This window comes from Mirounga angustirostris, unplaced genomic scaffold, assembly GCF_029215605.1.
Source record: "Mirounga angustirostris isolate CCGP_5_RB_7025 unplaced genomic scaffold, mMirAng1.0.hap1 SCAF_3, whole genome shotgun sequence".
Classification (NCBI taxonomy): domain Eukaryota; kingdom Metazoa; phylum Chordata; class Mammalia; order Carnivora; family Phocidae; genus Mirounga; species Mirounga angustirostris.
In genome coordinates, this window is record NW_026991711.1 from 45,300,877 (window position 1) to 45,320,847 (window position 19,971).

A 19,971-nucleotide genomic window follows, 5' to 3' on the forward strand; every position below is an offset into this window, starting at 1 on the left:
GACAGGAGTCCATTGGAGCACTCCTCTAACACACTAGAATTTAGGACAGAGGAAAGGGGATAAAGGGGATGCTGATCTAAATAGAGAGGGGAGAAAAAGCAGCTAAATGGCCCTCAGCCAGATTCCCTCTACCCCTTGGGCTGCTCCTCACATTATTGGGGTGAGAGGATATGGAAGATGCTTGGGGCACCGTTCGTGTCCCCCTTTGGTCCAAGACACCCATTCCCCAGATTCTGGGGGTGTCTCTGCTGAGGCCTCACAGTTGAGCCCTCCCCAGAGATTGCCTTCCCCAAGGTCATGACCCTTTGCTGGAGCAGCCATCACCTAATCACCTCTCAGTTTAGGAATATAAAGCCCCACCTCCCTGCCTTACTATGGGACAACTCTGAAAGGTGATGCTAGCTTCCGAGTTCCCTGTAAGATCTGCCTCTCCCGTGATTCCATATCAGTTCAACTTCTTCCTCCACCTGAAACCTGTTTGCTTCACTTCCTTGCACAAGTTGGTGGAAGGGCTGATAACTAATCGAGAGGAAAGAGGAGAACCTGGAAAGATATTAGCAGAGAGAATATAGCACTAGAAGTGATAATAGCTATTCTGGCAGGGTACTCATTTAATATCATTTCTATATGAAATAGATCCAATGCCTTGGCCAAGCTACCACAGAGCCTTACACAAAGCCTGGCAGAGAATTTCAAGCGAGCTGGTCCTTTCCGCCTGCACCATCTGATCTTCCTCCAGAATTTCAGCTGGGTTGATTGACATAGCTCTGTCTCTGAAGCAATTTGGGAGTCTCCTTGCTTTCTCAGGAAGATTCTCTCAGTGAGTTCCAAGCCTGATGTTTCTGAATAGGATATTCAAAGATCACTGATCACAGAAACATCTTTTCTCCAAAGGACTTCTTGCTGTCAGCTGCAATCAGCCGTGGTGCCAGGTTTGGGTGGGGCTTTTCTCACCTTATCAACCTGAGGTTTGAGCCACAGTACTCATCCCATAGCTCTAGTTCTTAGTTTTATCCCTCTGAGCTTTTCCTTGTGCACCAGACACACACTATAGGAAATGGACAGTTTGAAAAAGTATTGTGAAGATATCCGAGAGCTAGCATCTTCCCCAAAGGCTGAGACTAAGGTATGTCCAGCATGTAGTGGACTCTCAATAGCCTTGAGTTCAGAGAGCTGTGGGGGGATTTTGGAGGTATCAAAGATCCTGAAATCAAAGTGTAACTATCTCACATGCTTGGGTGGCTGGAAGGATACACCTAAGAAACTGGCTATCAGGGTCCATCAACTCTTGTTTTCGAAGTCTGTTTTCCTGAAGATCAAATGTGGTGCAATGCTATTATGGGAGTTCACAGAACAATTCGAAGGCCAAAAAAAAGGAGAATTTGACCTGACATGCTTGGCAGACCCCTGAACAAAATATTATTTCATGCTCTGATATTTAGCTATTGTTTTCCGGCAGGATGAAAAATGTAAAACTGTAGTGGTAATACTCATCCAAGAATCAGCAGCTTGCAGAAGGTACAAGAATACACAGAACTGTTCTGGAGGTCAGAGTGGATGTTTTAAACTTGATCTTCACAAATCCAGCACTGTCTTGGCTGGTCTGCAAGGGCTCAGTTTTAGGAGGCAACCCGAACGTGAACCTGAATTTTAGGGCAGAGTTATTATATGGATTGTTTCAGAGAAAGACTCTCTTACAATGTCAATAACAGATTAAAAAACCCTCTGATTTGGAACGTGGGCACACTGTGATGGTAAGACAAGGATTATAATATCCTCAGAAAAGGCCTAAACCCATCATTTATTAAACAAATGTCACTGAAAACTAACCATGTGGTGCTGAGCAAATGTTTGAAAAACTGCAAAAGTGGAAATTTCCTTCCAGATAGTTTGCAAATTACATAAAACAAATGATTCCAGTTATTATTAATTTTTAATATCGTAGGAACATTATAGCATTTTTATGGATCTCAGGGTAAAACCTAAACTTCTTATGAAGGTTTATAAAAGACCTATTGTGCCTGCCACTGCTGATCTCTTCACGTGCTGTGCCCCTCCCACTTGATAGTCCACTCAGGGTGCACCTGCTCTTCTCCTCGCTTGGCAAACCGTCCCCACTCAGTACCTTCCCCCAGCCCCTCTACCACCTTTCCCTTTGACTTGCTAACTCTTACTCATCCTTTAGACCTAAGAGTAAATTTCATTTTCTCTTAGGAGGACTTTTATGAACTCTAAGATGGGGTTAGGCGCTCCTGTAACGCTCTGCAATTTTCCTATTATATTAGTCAGCTAAGGCTGCCATTACAAAACACCACAGACTCGGTGGCTTAAAGAACAGAAATTTTGGGGCACCTGGGTGGCTCAGTCGTTAAGCATCTGCCTTCGGTCAGGTCATGATCCCAGCCCCGCATGGGGCTCCCTGCTCCGCGGGAAGCCTGCTTCTCCCTCTCCCACTCCCCCTGCTTGTGTTCCCTCTCTTGCTGTGTCTCTCTCCGTCAAATAAATAAATAAAATCTTAAAAAAAAAAAAAAAAGTACAGAAATTTATTTTCTCACAGTTCTGGAGCCTGGAAGTTTCAGATCAAGGTCTCTCAGCATTGGTTTCTCGTGAGATCTCTCCTCCTGGTTTGTAGACAGCTGACTTCTTGCTGTGTGCTCATGTGTTGGAAAGAGATCGTGAGCTCTCCCTAGTTACGTCACTTCATGTAAGGACACTAATCCTATCAGATTAAGGCTCTACTCTTTTGACCTCATTTGACCTTAAGTACTTTCATAAAGGTCCTATCTTTGAATATAGTCACATTAGGGATTGAGGCTTCACATATGAATTAGGAGAGGAGACACAAACATTCAGTCCACAATACCCATTATATTTCTCATTCAGAGCACCACAAACATTATGGTTTGTATTTCAAGGAAAATGCAAATGTACGCTGACAGAAAACAACGTGCCCTCTAAATAGTGCACTCAGCATATCACACTGTACTACAACAGATTGTTGACTTGTCTTTATCCTTCACTAGAACTTAAGCTTCAGGCAGGCAGGATGATGCTTATCTTTTTTATCACTGTCTTCTCAGTACTGACCACAGAGCTTCATCAATATAGACACTCAATGAACATTTACGAGTAAATGACCTTGACAACAAACACAACGTAATCAAACTTGTTTGCAACATTTGTTCCATTCCTTTGGGGACCATTGATGTAATTGGATCATGAGTTCTGGTACAAAGTCTTTAGCTACACCCTCCTGTCCTATTGTTTTCCTCAAATGGATGTCTTTATCAGTTGCACTTTCTCTAGAATGTACTTCCTTCTGACATGTTATTTCCTCTCCGATGTTATCTTCCTCCATCAGCTTACTTTTTCCTTTTGTGCCTCACAGGTTCCGACTATCTGGACTTTTAATCTTGACTTCTCCAAATGTTTCTCTGGAAGTTTCTATAGGTAGAAAGAAACCCACGGAGGTTGAGACTTCCCCCAAAGCCATTTGGTAATGCAGAGGCAGTGCTAAAACTGGAAGCTGGGAGAGTTTTGAGCATGGCAAGACAGAGGTATTTGCAATCGTTTGGAAATTCCCAGGCTTTCTTCTCTATATTAGGTCAAGGGGTGGTGGGGGTTAGGCTGGGGAACCAGAAACAGGGTGGGCAGTATAGTGTACTGGAAAGAGCACTCCGCTAACCAGGGGCTATTTGAATAATTACTACATACAAAGCACAGAGCTAGGTGGAGTAGAGCTATAAAAAAACATTCTTGGAGATTATAACCATTTAGAAGATGCACATTTATGAAAAGTTAATCTTTGGTGCAAGACAGGATGTGTAGGACTGAATGATTATCCAGGGAGCTAGAATATTAGGAGTTAAAAGGAGGGAGACCACCCTGGGCAGGATAGTCCAGAGAAGCGTCGTGTATGAGGTGGAGCTAGAACTTTTCCTAAAGGATGGCTTTAGAAAGGTTGACTTTAAATGCCTCTCAAATTCATCCTTTCCACTCAAGGCCACAGAAGTAGGTCACTTGGGTCATTATTTCTTTAATTTTCTGTCTTTAAATTTTACAACTCAAAATTTTCATTTAAAAAAATCAGACAGAATATATGTAGTAAAATGTGAAATGACACATAGGCACATAAATAATGAAGATTAAAAAAACTAAAACAAGATCATATTATACAAATTATTTTGCAATGAGGTTTTATCCTTTAAAAGTATTCCTCTAAAATATTTTTTATGTCAGGATATATAAGCTCTTTCTTTTGACTTCCCTTCTTGTGTGGATTCTGGTGAAAGACTGTTCTACTCACTTCTGGCCTCTCTTGGTACATCTTTTTCCCAGCTGCTACAAGTAATATTTTTATAAAACATATATAGTGTTATGTTGCTTTGCTTAGAGTCTTTCATTGGCACCTATATCAGTTAAAAATCTTTTTCTTAAAAGTAACAGAAAACAGAACTCAAACTTGTTAATATAATAAATAGAATTTTATTGGTTCACGTAATTGAAGATCACAAAGTAGGTGGACTTCAGGCAAAGTTAGACTTAGAGGTTCAATATAGTCATCAGGAGCCTGGTTTCTTCCTCTCTCTCCAGTGCCTGCCAGGATGTCGACTTTATTCTAGAGCTGTTCTCCCTCTTGGCCACAAAGCTTTGTGTACAGTTGTTTCTGCATCATCAATAACATTCCTGGGTTTCATTCTGTTTGTACGACCCTTAGGGCTATGCAAATCTCCAAATGAAAACAAGGAGCTGATAGAAAGTGTTGAAGGTACGTTAAAGCAACAATCATATATTTACACTAAAGCACTTCGTTGTTTTAAGAGTCAAGTGCAAATTCTTTGGCATGGTTTGCAAGGCCATTCATCATGTGGTCTCGTTTATCTTTTCAATTTCATTTTTCTGTCTTATATATACTCTATCTACTATGGCAGTGGTGCTCTTACAATTCCATATTCGTTTCATGTATTCTCATGCACTTCTTCTCTTTTCTGAAGTGACCTAGATTCAACATGACCTCTATGAAGCCTTAATTAACCTTTTTCTGTTACCAGCAGGATTGCTGTGTATGGCTTCTTGGGTGGTGCATTACACCCCTCTAGGGTTGTCATCACTCACATACACTGGGACATAAAGGTTGTCCCCTGGATTGTGCAGTGTAAAACCTTCACAGCTATATGTGGTGGCCCTGGCCTGCTTTCCTTAATATCACACTACATTCTAATGGTTTATTTAAATGTCTACCATCCTTCATGTCTGTGAGCTTCGTGAAGGCTGGCACTGTATCTTAACAGGATAGCTGTATTACTTGCCTCTTCTAGATTTGTATTTTTTTGTCTGTCAACTGCTAAAAACAGTGAAGTATTTGCTGAACGAGTGGATGAATAAATAGCTATAATTTTTGAGTGCAGTTATTTCTTTTAAGTTTATTTAACTATCACACCACTCTTAAGAAGTAGGTATTATTTCCTTTATTTTGCAGTTGGGGAAACTGAGGCTCAGAGAAGTTTGGTCAGTTGTCCAGGGTTATACAGCTAGTAAGTAACAGAACTGAGTCTGTTTCTGTTTCTCTCTCTCAAGTTAGAGTTTTTTCATTGTGATGAATGGTGGACAATAAAGTTTCAGCATTGAGAACGATCATGTCTTGTTCAGCTGCCTTAATTACATAGTGGAAAGACTAATCATGCAATCTACCTCACCAAGTTCCCAGGATTAAGTGAGATTAGGTCCGTGACTGTGCTCTGAAGCACAGAGGTACATAACACTATGCAAATATAAAGTATTATTTTATAATGATGGCTTGGTATTAATAGCTTCCAACTTCATAATTAGTTTTGGATGCATGTTTTAAAGAGATGCATGTTTTAATATTTTTATGGATGCACAAATGGAATCTTCAAATACATTTGCAGATCAGTGCTGCGGTCCCAAAGGGAAGCAAGGCAGCCTAATTTTATGGCCCATATACAGGACCAAGACGAAGCAGCTTTGCTAGACGTCTTCCTTTGCTGTTAGTTCTCATTAGCTGAATTCAAATTCCAGTGGTGATAATACATAATTCTTCAGCTGCATATAGATTCTGCCTCTATAAAAGGAAAAAAAAATCTATAAATGTAATCATCTCTCCCTTGTCAGCTAATGTAACACAGTAGTAACTATAAAACAGTTTTCTTTAGGCTCTTTTGTGCAATTTGTTCCTCCTGGCATGGATGGGGATATGAGCAGCATTTTGTTTCAATAGAGCCTTTCTTTAGCTTTTAACCAGTCACAAAGGGTGTCTTTCTGTACCTGGACACAATCCGGCCACAGAAATCAAATAGGCTTTTTAAGCCTTGAAAGAAAAGAAACTAGAAGGCCAGTGGCAAATATTTCATCATTTTGTGGGGCAAATATTATATATCTGGGAAAAAGATTTTTTTTAAGTATATAATTTAGGAGTGTCTAAAGGTGTTTTGTTAGGTCAATTGTATATCAGGAATTTAAAAGGAAGGGCCTATAGATCTTTAAATGCCTCCCCAGATAAGGTGAGCCTAATCTATTGTAAATTACACTTCCTACTCTCTGATCTCGGAGAAAGGCTTTCTGTCTCGCTTTCAGTATTTAAAATCTGAAATAATATAGACCTGACTACCCAGGGGTCTGCCTCTTGGCCTGGTGCTTTGTCACCACAATTGAGACGGGCAAGTTGGAAGCAGCGGCATGTCCCCCAACGTAATTCATGAGAGCAAGAGGTAGTGTTGTCTGCGATTTTTCCAGAGGCTGGCTATAACTACACTCCCCTTGAGTTTCTGCCAAGGCACACCACTAAATAAGGAGGTAAAATAAGGATAAAATTTTAACTGCTTCTTTCCAGGGAAGCTTGGAGACAGTCTCGCTTCCTTTTTTAAAGTTGGAGGCAATTTTATTTGTTTAGGCAAATCCTATGGGAAATGAATAAGTAAAGTACCAACTGACATGCTTCACTAGGCTGAAAATAGATCCCAGTACACGATTTCTTTTTTATTTATCCGCCATATGTATTTATTTCAGGTTTCCTTCTCACAGACTCCCAGACTGGGAGAATCAGAGATAGTAATAGCTAGGAAGCACAGATTATTATTATTTTTTTGGTTTGTTTGTTTTGGGGGTTACCTCCCAAACTTTTTACTTTGAAAAAAATTTAAACCTACAGAATAGTTGAAAGACTAATATGAACATTTTGTACATTTGCTTTCTCTCTCTCTCTCTCTTTCTTTTTGCTTATAGTATGAAAGTAAGTTTCATGCAGAATCCTGATAGCTCATCTCTAAATACTTCAGCATGTATCTTCAAAGAACAAAGACACCCTACCATGATCATACCCAAGGAACTTAACATTGATATAATAATATGTTGTAACATACAGTCCACATGCAAATTTCCCCCAGTTGTCCCAACAATGGCCTTTATAGCTATTCTTCTGTTGAATGCAAGATCCAAAGAAGGAACACACATATGTTCAGTTATTCCACCTTTTTGGTCTCTGTGCATTCAGAACAGCCCCCCCACCCCATTTTGCCACCTAATTTGTCAATTGCAACATTAATATTTTTGAAGATTCCAGGGCACATGCCGTATAGAAAGACCCACCTCGGAACTGTCTGGTAAGTTTTCACCAAGTGTGTTGTCAGACTTCTGTGTTCAAAACCTACTACTTTTCTGTGTGGTTATATCATCAAGTTGATATGTGGTTAGGTTCATTTGTTTCTGTCTGTATTCAATTTTGGGTTTTGCTTTTGGTCTATCTTTTTAAATTTAAATTTAATTTTTGGATATGTAAAACATTTACATGGCTCAAAAGGCAACAATTAAAAATAAAATTAAACATTAAAAATATCTACCAAGAGAAGTCTTCTTTCTATTTCTGTCTTTCTCCCAATTCCCATCCACCTCTTATGAGTAACTATTCTCATTAGTTTCTGGTTTATCCTTACCATATTTCATTCTGCAAAAACAAGTAAATAAGGGGCGCCTGGGTGGCTCAGTTGGTTAAGCGACTGCCTTCGGCTCAGGTCATGATCCTGGAGTCCCGGGATCGAGTCCCGCATCGGGCTCCCTGCTCGGCAGGGGGTCTGCTTCTCCCTCTGACCCTCTTCCCTCTCGTGCTCTCTGTCTCTCATTCTCTCTCGCTCAAATAAATAAATAAAATCTTTAAAAAAAAAAAACAAAAAAAAAACAAGTAAATAAGTTACATATATATGCATATGTATATATCTTTATATGTATAGCTATGTGTTATTTATGTGTATAGAGATATATATGTCTGATTTTCTTTATGATAAAGGTTATATAGATATATTATGATATTATTTTGCATTTACTTTTTTCATTTAATATATTATAAAAATCCCTCCATTGCAATTCATAGAAGTACTTCTCATTCTTTTCATAACTGCATAGTACTTCATTGTGTCAATGAGTCTTCTGTGATTACCCATTTTGTTTTTTTTCCATTATCTTGCTATTACAAATAAAGCCTTGAAAAGTAACCTTGTACCTATGTTGTATTATACTTATGGAGGTGCCCTTGTAGGTGTGATGCTGGGCCAAATGGTGAATGCTTGTGTAGTTTTGTTATATACTGCAAATTCCTCTCCATAGGGTTGCATTATTCTGCACCTTCCCAAAGAATATATGAGCATGTCTGGCACAAATAGGAACACTTTACCTTATCTTACTGAATCCTCATGACAACTTTCTCAGGAAGATACTTTTATTACCCCCATTTTATATGTAGGACGGTAAGGCTCAGAGAGCTTGACAAACATCTCCAGGTTCACATGGCTAGAAAATGGCACAGTAGGATTTGTACCCAAGCTCATGCAACTAACCACCTCACTGTGCCATGTGTCGCTGCATTAAGCTACATGAATCATAATTTTGTGTCTTGATAAAATTAATGGGAAATCTTTTGTTTTAGAAATGGTGTTCTTGAAAATATCAAGGAATACTGGGGAATCAAGAGAACTTACAATCTCAAGGAATGTTGGAGAAGTAAAAGAATAATCTTCATGTTTCTTAAGGAGGTCAGTGTTCAATCAAAGTTTCTAGGTACAAGCCAAAGATTCTGACCTCATGAGTTTAGCTATGATAGCAAGAGTTTCTTAAAGATAAGAAGTTTCAGGAAGGCCCCTCTGTGGAGACAAGGCATGAGGATATAGGATGTTATGTCTAGTTCTGAGACAGAGGGTGCTAGTAAGGGGAAGACAAGGATTAGGGCCAAACATGATCAGCTCAGGATTTTAGACAGGTTCCAGTCCCAGCAGAGAGTTGAGGGAAGAGACCAGAAACCTGGAGAGAATCTAGGGACCAGACTTAGATGATCAGGATGGAGGAGAAAGCCTCCCAAGGTGGAGAGAATGAGGCTATCCAGGGACTCATCCTAAGGCAGACAGCAACAAGTAAATAAATGATGTCAGATACAGATCAGGCTCTGATCCAGGGCAATGGCATGGAGAGTAGTTAGGATGTTTAGAGAAGACCTCTCCAAGGTTGTGTCCTTTGAGGTCAGACATGAATGATGAGAAATAGCAGGCCATCTAAAGATTTGGGGGAAACAACTTTCCTGACAGAGGGAACAGCAAATGTAAGGGTTTTGAGGGGGAAAATTAGCCTTGCAAGTCATGTAACATGAAGACTGGTATGACTATAAGATACTAAATAAGGCAGTGATCATTTATGAGGGTGGGTGCATGGACAGATCAGTTAGGGACTTGTCAGTCAGGTAAAAGAGTCTGGATTTATTCTAAGTGCATCTAGGCAGGTTTAGGGGAGGCAAGTTCCAATGGACTTCTGGAATGAGTTGCATTTTAGTCATTAAGAAATGTATTTAAATTCAATTCTATGAGGTATGATGAGTTCCAAGGAGATAGAAATAGAAAGAAGTGCTATTGATTCCCATATATTTATTTATTTTTAAGTCAGAATTATTTTTTGTAAAGCAGCCTATAAAATGAGGCTGAACATGAAGTTTGGTCAGCAGCGTGGTTAAAGGACATTTACACAAACATAAATACATTGCTATTTACATTTACCACCTCCAGATGATTCATCAAGAGATGCATGCTCTTCACTTTCAAGTATGAATAACTATTTGTTTCAGGGATATATGCATAGTAAACATATTTCATTTCATGGAAAGAAGTAAGAATTTAAAAATACCTTGTAATGTGCCACATGGGAAGCTCGAAATATATGCCACTGATGAATTGAAATAGTACCACATCCCCATCCTGTTCATCAATCTTCATATTTTTGTGAAATCAGGTAACAGAAACTTTCTTTTGATTTTATCTCTCATTTTGCACTTGGTATTTTTTATAGATTCCTGAAATCAAGGAAGTTTGTAACATGAAGTAAGAAATCAAGCTAAGTTAAAGACATAAATCCTTCAGAAATAAAGAGTGAAAAAAGTTAATGAAATGAATGACAGTAAATATATTTAAAAAGTCTGGGCGCCTGGGTGGCTCAGTCGTTAAGCGTCTGCCTTCGGCTCAGGTCATGATCCCAGGGTCCTGGGATCGAGTCTCACATCGGGCTCCCTGCTCCGCGGGAAGCCTGCTTCTCCCTCTCCCATTCCCCCTGCTTGTGTTCCCTCTCTCGCTGTGTCTCTCTCTGTCAAATAAATAAATAAAATCTTAAAATATATATATATATATATTTAAAAAGTCATGAGAGGTACATCAAAAATAAGGATAATTTAGTATCAAGTCAACTTACAAAAAAAAAAACCCCAAACATAATATTTAACTTTAAAGCAAAATCATAATTAGCCTTTAAAGCAAAATCATAATTAGCCAAGTAAAAATTTAGCAGGAGCACTAAAAATATATAAATATGCTTTGAATCTCCCAATTTTCTTTCTTTCTTAGGCTGATCTATAAGATATATCAAAGGTCCAACTATTTTTATTTTTGTTTTTTTAAAGATCCATTTATTTATTTTAGAGAGAGAGAGAGAGCATGAGTCAGGGGAGGAGCAGAGGGAGAGGGACAAGCAGACTCTGCACTGAGCACAGCGCAGATGCAGGGCTAAATCCCAGGATCATGACCTGAGCCACAATCAAGTTGGACGCTTAACTGACTGTGCCACCTAGGTGCCCCCAGGTATTTTTAAATATCTAGGTGTTTGATTTCATGTAGACCAAAAGGCAGACATTTGAGTGAATTTTGTACTTTCAGCTGGCTATTTGAAATCATATGGAGGGACGCCTGGGTGGCTCAGTCGGTTAAGCATCTGCCTTTGACGCAGGTCATGATCTCAGGGTCCTGGGATTGAGTCCTGCATGGGCTCCTTGTTCCGCAGGAGCCTGCTTCTTCTTCTGCCTGCTACTCCCCCTGCTTGTGCTCTCTCTCTCTCTCTTTTTCTCTTTGACAAACAAATAAATAAAATCTTTTTTTTTTTAATAAAGATTTTGTTTATTTGACAGAGAGAGATACAGCTAGAGAGGGAACACAAGCAGGGAGAGTGATTGGTGAGAAGCAGGCTTCCCACGGACCAGGGAGCCTGATGTGGGGCTCGATCCCAGGACCCCGGGATCATGACCTGAGCCAAAGGCAGACGCTTAACATCTGAGCCACCCAGGTGCCCCCAAATAAATAAAATCTTAAAAAAATAAAATAAAATCATATGGAAATAGACTAAGCCACCTTTTTAAATCTATAAATTAGGCACAGATAATTTTCTTTGTAGGTAACATATAATGTAATGAAACCTGAAGAGTGATCATGCAATCAGCTAAAAATTATAACTGGTTGATTATGGAGGAACACTACCATAGATCTATTTAATAAGCAATTTTTAAAAAAGTCTTTCTGTGGAAATGAATCTGGTAGATATGTGTGGTTGGTGGAAATACCCACTGAGACAAGAAAAATATTCAAGTTATTTTCAAATTATTTAAATGCAAGTAAAGGATACAACTTATTGTATATAGATGGCCTTCTCTAAAGAAGTATAATAACCCTCACTGTGAGAATGAATTTTTCATGGCCCTCAAATCCTCCTGAGGATATCTGATGGCTCCTGATAGTGTGAAACTGGGGTGAGGATCACTTCAAGCTCTTCCAAGAAGCTTGCTCCATTTTTGGGGAGATTGCCTCTTGGTCTCTATGACATCTATGGAGACTCTGGCTCCCTGTCTTCTCTCTCCCTAGTATAGCACTTTCCAGAGTGTTTGCTGTGAGATTGGCTGAACCATGGGCCAGCTTCCCAAGCATCTCATTCCCATAACAGGTCTATTCCTATAGGCTGTTACCAGTTCTTTTTTAAAATAATGATCAGATCTACAAAATGGAAAAGTCAGTTCAAGACTATAAAATGTAGTCAGTCTAATTGGCTGAAGCCTAATGAAACCCAGGATCTGAGTTAGGAGTTTAGATCTGGTGTCTGGTAGGCAATAGGGAGTCACCATATATTCCTGAGGAAGGCAGTGCTAAGATGAAAATGATGTTTGAGAGACCGATGACCTCTGTGGACTGACCTGGAGATGGGAGAAATGGAAGAGAGGGAGAAGAAGTGATAACAATGATATGTATAGTTCTGTCTACTTATCTTTACTACCTTTGGTTTCAAGAATTTTCTCAGCTGTGTTACAAGGCTGAGTACAAGGCTTTTACAGGTGATCTTGCAGAGAGGTAAGAAGCAAGGGGAAATGATTGGTGGCAACCAGGTATAAGAGACAATAGTCTAATAACTAGGAAACTTGGCATAGGTACTAGTTTGTGTGCTGGGTGTCATAAAGAAAGCGGAGTGATGAGGGGACACTTGCCATGGGCATTCTTTGACAGAACATGATTGAGACAAATGATGAGCTCAGGGCCTCTTCCAGAGCAAAGACATATACATCTTGAGATTAGGAGAAGCTGATGGTGAATAATCACAATACTGTCACTAGCACCATTTCATAAGCACCTTTCATGTGTTAGGGAAAGTTAGGAATATTATCTCACTTACTTTTCATATCCATGGAATGAGGGTAGATATTATTATCCCCATTTTGCAGATGAGGAAAGAGGAATCAGGAGGGACACTGAATATGATTGGTAGATCATGATTCAAACCAAAGTCTTTCTGATTCTAAAGCCTAGGAAGTAAACTACTATTTGGGTTTGATTCATGATTTTTAGCTCTATCAAGTTCCTTAAAAATAGCTATTGGGTATTGCTTTAGTAAATTTTCAACTATCAACATGGGAGAGTGTGTCTAGAAGAACATGGAGAGAATCAAAATTTGTCTTGAAAATGGAAAAGCTCATTCAAAAAACGGTAGCTATTGCATGTGGGGACTTTGTGGCAACCCTGTGAATGTTCCATAAAATTGTTAAAAAAACAACAACAACAACAACAACAAAAAAGAAACAAAAAAATGAAGCACTGCTTTTTCCTATGTATGTTTTTTCTTCTTTCTACTTGTTTGTTTTGGCATGTTGTAAGTCTTCCTCAAAAGTTTGATGATATTTGGTTGATTATTCATACTTTAGTGTGAGGCACTGAAAATCTGATGAAACCTGTGTTTTGTTGGTAGAGCTTATTGACTGGGGTCTTCTGGCAGTTTATTGACTTTTTGGGGGGAGTCTCTAGATATCAGTAGCTGTAGGTATTTTCTCTGAGTACTAAAAGAGAAAAAAATTCAGTTTACAGAAACATTTTAAGAATAGTGCAAATATACTTCCCCCCCCCCACCCCGGCACCATTTGAGAGTAAGTGACTGCCATATTTTTGTGTGTATTTCCTATATACCCTGTAACCAAATTGTATCCATCAAAATCAGGACATTAACATTGCTACCATTTGATCTCTAGACCCATTATGTCCATTATAGGAAGAGTCCAAGAAGAATTATGTTTTGCCTTTTGTTGTCATATCTTTTAGTCCCCTTCAGTCTAGAAAAGTTCATCAGTTCTTGCTCCACTTCTTTGTTTTTTTAATATTTTTGAATGTCAGTTATTTTGTGGAATGTCTTTCAGTTTTATGTTTTATAAATATTTCTTCATGATTTTTTTCCAGTTATCATCTTCAGCAGGAATATCACAGTGGTGGCTTTTTATTGCATCTTCGCCTTGTGGTTGTGCACAATTTTGATTTGTCCTATTACTGATGATATTGAGTTTGATCACTTGAGTAAGGCAGTGTCTGCCAAGTTTCTCCACAGTAATGTTACTCTTTTTCTCTTTGTAATTAAGTGTTTTGTGTGGGAGGTACTTCAAAATTTGTAGATATCCTGTTTTTCATCAAATTTAATTAGTTAATGTTGGAATGAACTCACAGATTTATATTTTGTTCAATGGTTATAATTTGTTACTATATTATTTCTTTTGATGCTTAAATTGTCTCAGATTTGACCAGTAGGAGCCCCTTCAAGATGACCTCTGTTTCCTTTTTTTTTTTTTTTAAAGATTTATTTATTTATTTATTTGACAGAGAGAGACATAGTGAGAGCAGGAACACAAGCAAGGGGAGTGGGAGAGGGAGAAGCAGGCTTCCCGCAGAGCAGGGAGCCCGATGCGGGGCTCGATCCCAGGACCCAGGGATCATGACCTGAGCCGAAGGCAGACGCTTAACGACTGAGCCACCCTGGCGCCCTGTTTCCTTTTTTGAACCTCAACTGTTCTCATCCTACTTATTACCTAATTCCCCATGCGCTGTTGCTGTGGCTTCCCTCCTTCCTCATGCAAAACTACCTGCCTGGGCTGCCCCAGCTACTGATTTGAAGTGAAATTTTCAGGAAGGGAATAGAAGAGGAAGATCTAAGACCCATATTCTAGGTGAAACTTTCAGAGGAATGAAGAAACTTCTGGAATTTGGAATGGGAAGGCAGAACCACACTGTTGAGCTCCACTATCATTTCAACTCTAAGAATACATACACACAGACTTACGTACACATATACATAGTATACAGTCTCTAAATCAAGTCAGTTATACTACCACGTCCTCAGCCAAAAAGGAACAATTTGTTTCCATATTCACTGAATGAAAACACGGCTATAACGGATTTATCTAAAGGTGTCTTAGTTTGAATTCCCCAGAAGCTGACTCTGACACGAGCATTCAAATCTAAATAACGTATTTGGGGGTGGGGGGTTTCATCCCAGGAAATACTGGGAGAGTGGAGATGTAAATCAGGAAAGGGAATGAAGACAATAAAAGGTATGTTCTGTGCCAGTTATCTGAGGATATCCAGCTCAGCCCCTCAAGGGAACTCCGGGAGACAGTGAGAACACATCTAATTTATCCTGACTGATGGCCAAAGAAGCAGTGATATTTACCTTTCAACTCCTTGTTTGTCATTGGTTGAGGATTCTGAGAGACATTAACTCTCCAGACTTCTGGTTGACCTCCACCACAGGCTGAGGGTGCTCCCACTGCCAGATGAAAATCCTTACGCAGAGAGTTGCAGGTGTTTGCACGCGGTAAGTGACGCACAGAAGGGTATCAATAGGGCAGTGACAGTTTGCTGAAGATGTTGTTTCTTTTCAAGGCTCTGCACCTGAGAGAGTACATACTACTTTAGTGAGATTTTCAAGATCATGTTAGATTATGTTATAATTTGTGTTATACTCTGATGAGACTCCAGTGAACCAGAAAGAACTAATAATATATACATATAATATGCATAATAATAGCTTATAACATCTCATATTTTGAGAGCTTACTATAGTATTGTCATGTTTTTACAGATGAGTTAATGATCAAAGCAACTCCTTAAAGCCAGTACTGTTAAGTATTTACGTTCAATGTATAAGGAAACTAAGACTTTGAGGGGATTAGCAACTCGCTCAAGCTGACACTAATGGTAAGGGGTACTGTTGGGTTATAAATCGAGGCTCACACTCACAGTCATTTTCTTGGTTTACTAAAGCAAAGTCCATCAGAGTTTCCTAAAAAGTAATAGGAAGTAGACCTCTAAGGGGGAAACCTCTGAAATGCTCTCACAATCAATCATCTAGTGGAGAAACATCGATCTAGTGATGAAGAGAGCTAGGATTTAGACAGGAGGCCTCTAAATGCAAGTAATCAGCCTTAGGTTCTAATTGGAGCCCTGGTGTAAAATTTTACCCTGAAGAAACCTATTGAGTTCAAAGCATCAGTCCCTTCTGTGGAACTTATGCCCAGCTTCTGGGAACTGCTAATGAGAGCATCCCAACAGATGCAACAGGGATCGCGAGGCTGGGGAAACACTGTTTGTGGCTCCAGCACTCAATTGAAAGTTGCTAAGTGCAAGCGGTGCGTTTGGGATCATTCACTCATTTTTCGGTTAAAAAAAAAAAAAGTTGCCACGCATGTGCCTTTTGATCCTGATTCTGACAGGGTAGAAATTCTTAAGCAAGTAAGACTCTTATTTGCAACGTAGAGAAATAATTCTTGTCTCCAAAAAATCTAAAAAAGAATGGAAGATGAGTATTGATTGTAGAGTTAATCTAAGTTTCATTCTGAATGGAAGTGACTGAAATCCATGTTAAGATGCTATAGAATAACATACCGCATTTTAAATGTCTCTACGAAATTAGCAAACCGTCCTTGGAACATAGGTGCAGTATGATGTGAATATATTTTTGGTTGAAACTAGGTCACTTCCTATTTTAACTGGGAAACTTTTGTTTCAGCTTTAGTGTATTTTTACATACTGTATTGAAAAATACAGTTGTTCCGTCATTACTTATATCTGAGCTGATGATCACTTTAAGTATATGCCTAGGAAAATGAGTATAGCTATGAATCTGATAAATGTGGATCTGAATTGAAGAGGTTAAAGGAGTTTATTAATCCAGCTTAAGCAGAAGCATTTACCAAGGGGAAGTAGATAAAAATTACTGGGGAATCAAGAGGAAAAAGAAAACCGTGGGAAGGATGATGCTAACCTGACATCAAAAAACTATTTGTAACATCCATACCACTGTCCCCCAGACTTTTCACACCGTAAAGCTATCAAACAATTATCTAATATTCTAGGTCCTCAACTGGACTAGTGCGTAAATCATTTAACTTTGATCACAGTGAGGACCCAAATGGAGCAGGAAGATGTTTTTTGGTTATATTCAATCCCATGGAAAAAAAAATGTGTACAAAGAAAAAAAAATCAAACATGTCTGCACCTTTTTTCCTTGAGGAAGACGGATACATTTTGGAAGTGCTGTACTTGGCTTTACTGAGACATATACTCCAGTGATCTAAGTGAGTAAACGCTAAAAATTTCCCACTTCCCTCTACAGATTTTGAGCAATTGTCTTAGCTTCTTTCTTAGCCCTGTAGAAGGAAACTTTCAAATAGTAACCACTAAAGTCCCAATAAAGTAAAGAAATAATAAAAAAAAAAAAAAAGAAAATGTTTCCATCTGTAATCTCTTCAGATTTCAGGGTGAATAAATTGGCAGATACCTGGTAGAGCCCTGGGGCCAAAACTGAGCTTATTTTGTTTCTGTTTTCATTTCTCCTTTTTTTGCCTTGTCAGTTGAATAACATCTCTGCTGATTTTCTGGAGACTCAAGTCTTCCCAATGGCCATTTGTCACTCTCTCAGCTTCCATGGCTGCTGGCTATGGGTACTAAAAAAGCACCAAGGTGAAGGAAAAAAAAAATCAGGGAATAATGTTTATCTGAACATTCTCTTCCAGAATTTTGACTAAATTTGGAAACCCAAGCCAAGTGGGAAAGTAAAGATTTTCTTTCCATGGATCCTGTAATTGCCCCCAAAAGGCAGCCCTTGGGAGCATTGCGGATTTTAAGCATTCAAGGTGTGTTGACTGTAGACTGGTAGTCATAAGGCAGATGGCAGGGAATCTGCTGGAAGGCTGAATTTTCACTGGTGCCAAATAGGGCTGACTGCACAGTAGTTAAGTGGGTTAGCTGTCAAGGAAAGAGACGCTTTGCTTTCCCTCCCCTACAGGGACAGTTGAACCACACACTTCCCTCCTTCTCTGGTTCCCAGTTGCCCTGGGCATTTTTCTCTGTTACAGCATTTCACTCCTGAAATGAATGGCACTTAGCAGGGAAGGTGTCTTTGGTAAGTATTTTACAACAGTGCAGGAGTTAACAGTTTCTTTTTTCATTAAAAGTGAGTTTTTGGTGGCTTTGTGACTGGCAGCCTGGAAACTTCTTACTTCCCTTTGATGCAGTGATCTCATAAAAAGTCTCCTTTTCCCAGACATCTGCCAAAGGGAAGGTTATGCTCCTTACCTCCCTTCCTTCTGCCTTTGTTCCCTGCTTCCCTTCCCTCCCAAGAGTCATAGGAGAGATTTTTGTAAAATTCCTGTGAATATGCACCAGCGGTAGATGCCAGATAATACCACAAACAACACACAGACACCAAATGAATCGTTTACTAAGGGGTATGTGTATGTGTGTGTGTGTTTGTGTGTGTCTGTGTATGGGGGAGAGTTTCCAAAAAAGCGTTGGGGGACATGGGAGTTACAGCTCATTATAGAAGATAGCATAAAGAAGAAAAGAAGAGAAAAGTAGTATTTAGCCATCTTACAACATCAGTGGACATACCAATGGTAACTTTTTAAAATGTAGATCTGCTGCTGTTAATATTCCACTTACAGCCAATTAAATATTGACAAGGTAATGCTATTGCAAGGCGGATAATGTAGTGTTCCAAAGTCAGAATGTGTCCTCCTTAAAGACGGGCATTATATCACACTTATTACTGCTGCCCAGAGCTTACCACAGGGCTTGGCACAAAGAAAGCTCTAGATAAAGATTTGTTAACTTGAGTTGAAAAAAAAAAAAGTTAGATCACTACATCATGAACTCCACAAAAGTATTTATGAGAATTAGGATAGTGATTATGTGTAAGTGGAAGCTAATTTATCTGTTATTCTTTTGACCTACACTTCATTAGCACTATCAGTCTTCTGCAGGATGATGCACCTGAGACATTACAAGGGTTTAAAGTATCATCTGAAATGTCCAAGAAAAATTTGATTATATTCTGTATAATTTTAGTACTTTTAGTCTTTGGGGTATTTTACTAGACTTTAATTCTTTGAAAATTAGCAATCCATTAATGATATATAGGATAAATTGCTCTAATCGGAGGCTATAATTAACCAGAACTCCGAATGTGTAGCGATTAAAAAAATGTTTTTAGGTGGACAGAGCTGGGTTGGAATGTGGATTTGGCTGTCGCCACCTTTGTGATCTTGGGCAGACCCTTTAGCCTCTCTACACTTTGGATTCCTCGTCTCCGAAAATGGGGAGAAAAACACCTTCTCTCTCCAGGGCTGTTGGAAGATTAAAGGAGATAATGTATGTGCTTGGCATGGTGACAGGTACTTGGCAATCCCTCCTAAGTACTTGGAATAGGAACCAGTAGCCACCCCGTGTTCCCCACTTACTGTATGGACCATGTACTGGGAAAGAGGAAACAGTGGGTGTATGCCATTGGGCACCCTATATTCCTGCTCTAGGACTTGTAGCTTTATACTAAAAAGGGAAGTGCTAGGTACTGAAAAAGCTTTCCCGGTGTTTGGCAGCATGTTATTAGTATCACAAGTGGAATTAGTCTAGATGTATATTTTCCAAATATAATTTGTTATTTTCTAAGGTGGATCTAGACACATACCTGTATTTTTTCCTCCAGTCCCACGGGCAATTTTAGATCAGTACACGGAAAATGCCATCTGTTCTTCGTAGTCAGAAATGAAAAGAAACTGAGTTTTCAGCATCACTATGAGATTTGCATTTGAATAATAGGTGTCAGATACATTGGTACCCATTTCTTTTAAGTGTGAAGTTAAATGCTGGTGACTTCACTAAGTGTTGGGAAGCAAGATGTTAATATTGTAATTATCTTTTTCCTTAATGAGATATTGAGAAGCAGGTTTAGAAAAATTTACTGAATAAGATGCTGAATAGGAAAGAAAGATGAGTTGGCTGGCTTTCCTTTTTTCTCTTAGTGGAGCCCAGGTTAGAGAGATGGAGAAGAATCTATGTGTTGTTGCTTAGAAACTTGGGC

At 39.1% G+C, this 19,971-nt stretch overlaps 1 long non-coding RNA gene across 2 annotated transcripts in view; it reads right to left on the reverse strand.

Moving 5' to 3' along the window:
* Positions 1 to 4,496: 4,496 nt before the first annotated feature.
* LOC123839791 (uncharacterized) overlaps positions 4,497 to 19,971 on the reverse strand; it is a 105,359-nt gene continuing 89,884 nt past the window's right edge. Inside the window, exons 4-8 of one of the 2 annotated variants that reach the window (XR_010409981.1) lie at positions 17,392 to 17,557; positions 15,283 to 15,503; positions 10,177 to 10,342; positions 7,950 to 8,164; positions 4,497 to 6,082 (exon numbers count right to left, since the gene is read on the reverse strand). This is a non-coding gene — a long non-coding RNA (uncharacterized LOC123839791). The remainder of the gene's footprint in view (positions 6,083 to 7,949; positions 8,165 to 10,176; positions 10,343 to 15,282; positions 15,504 to 17,391; positions 17,558 to 19,971) is intronic. The other variant, XR_006789747.3, reaches the window with a different exon arrangement.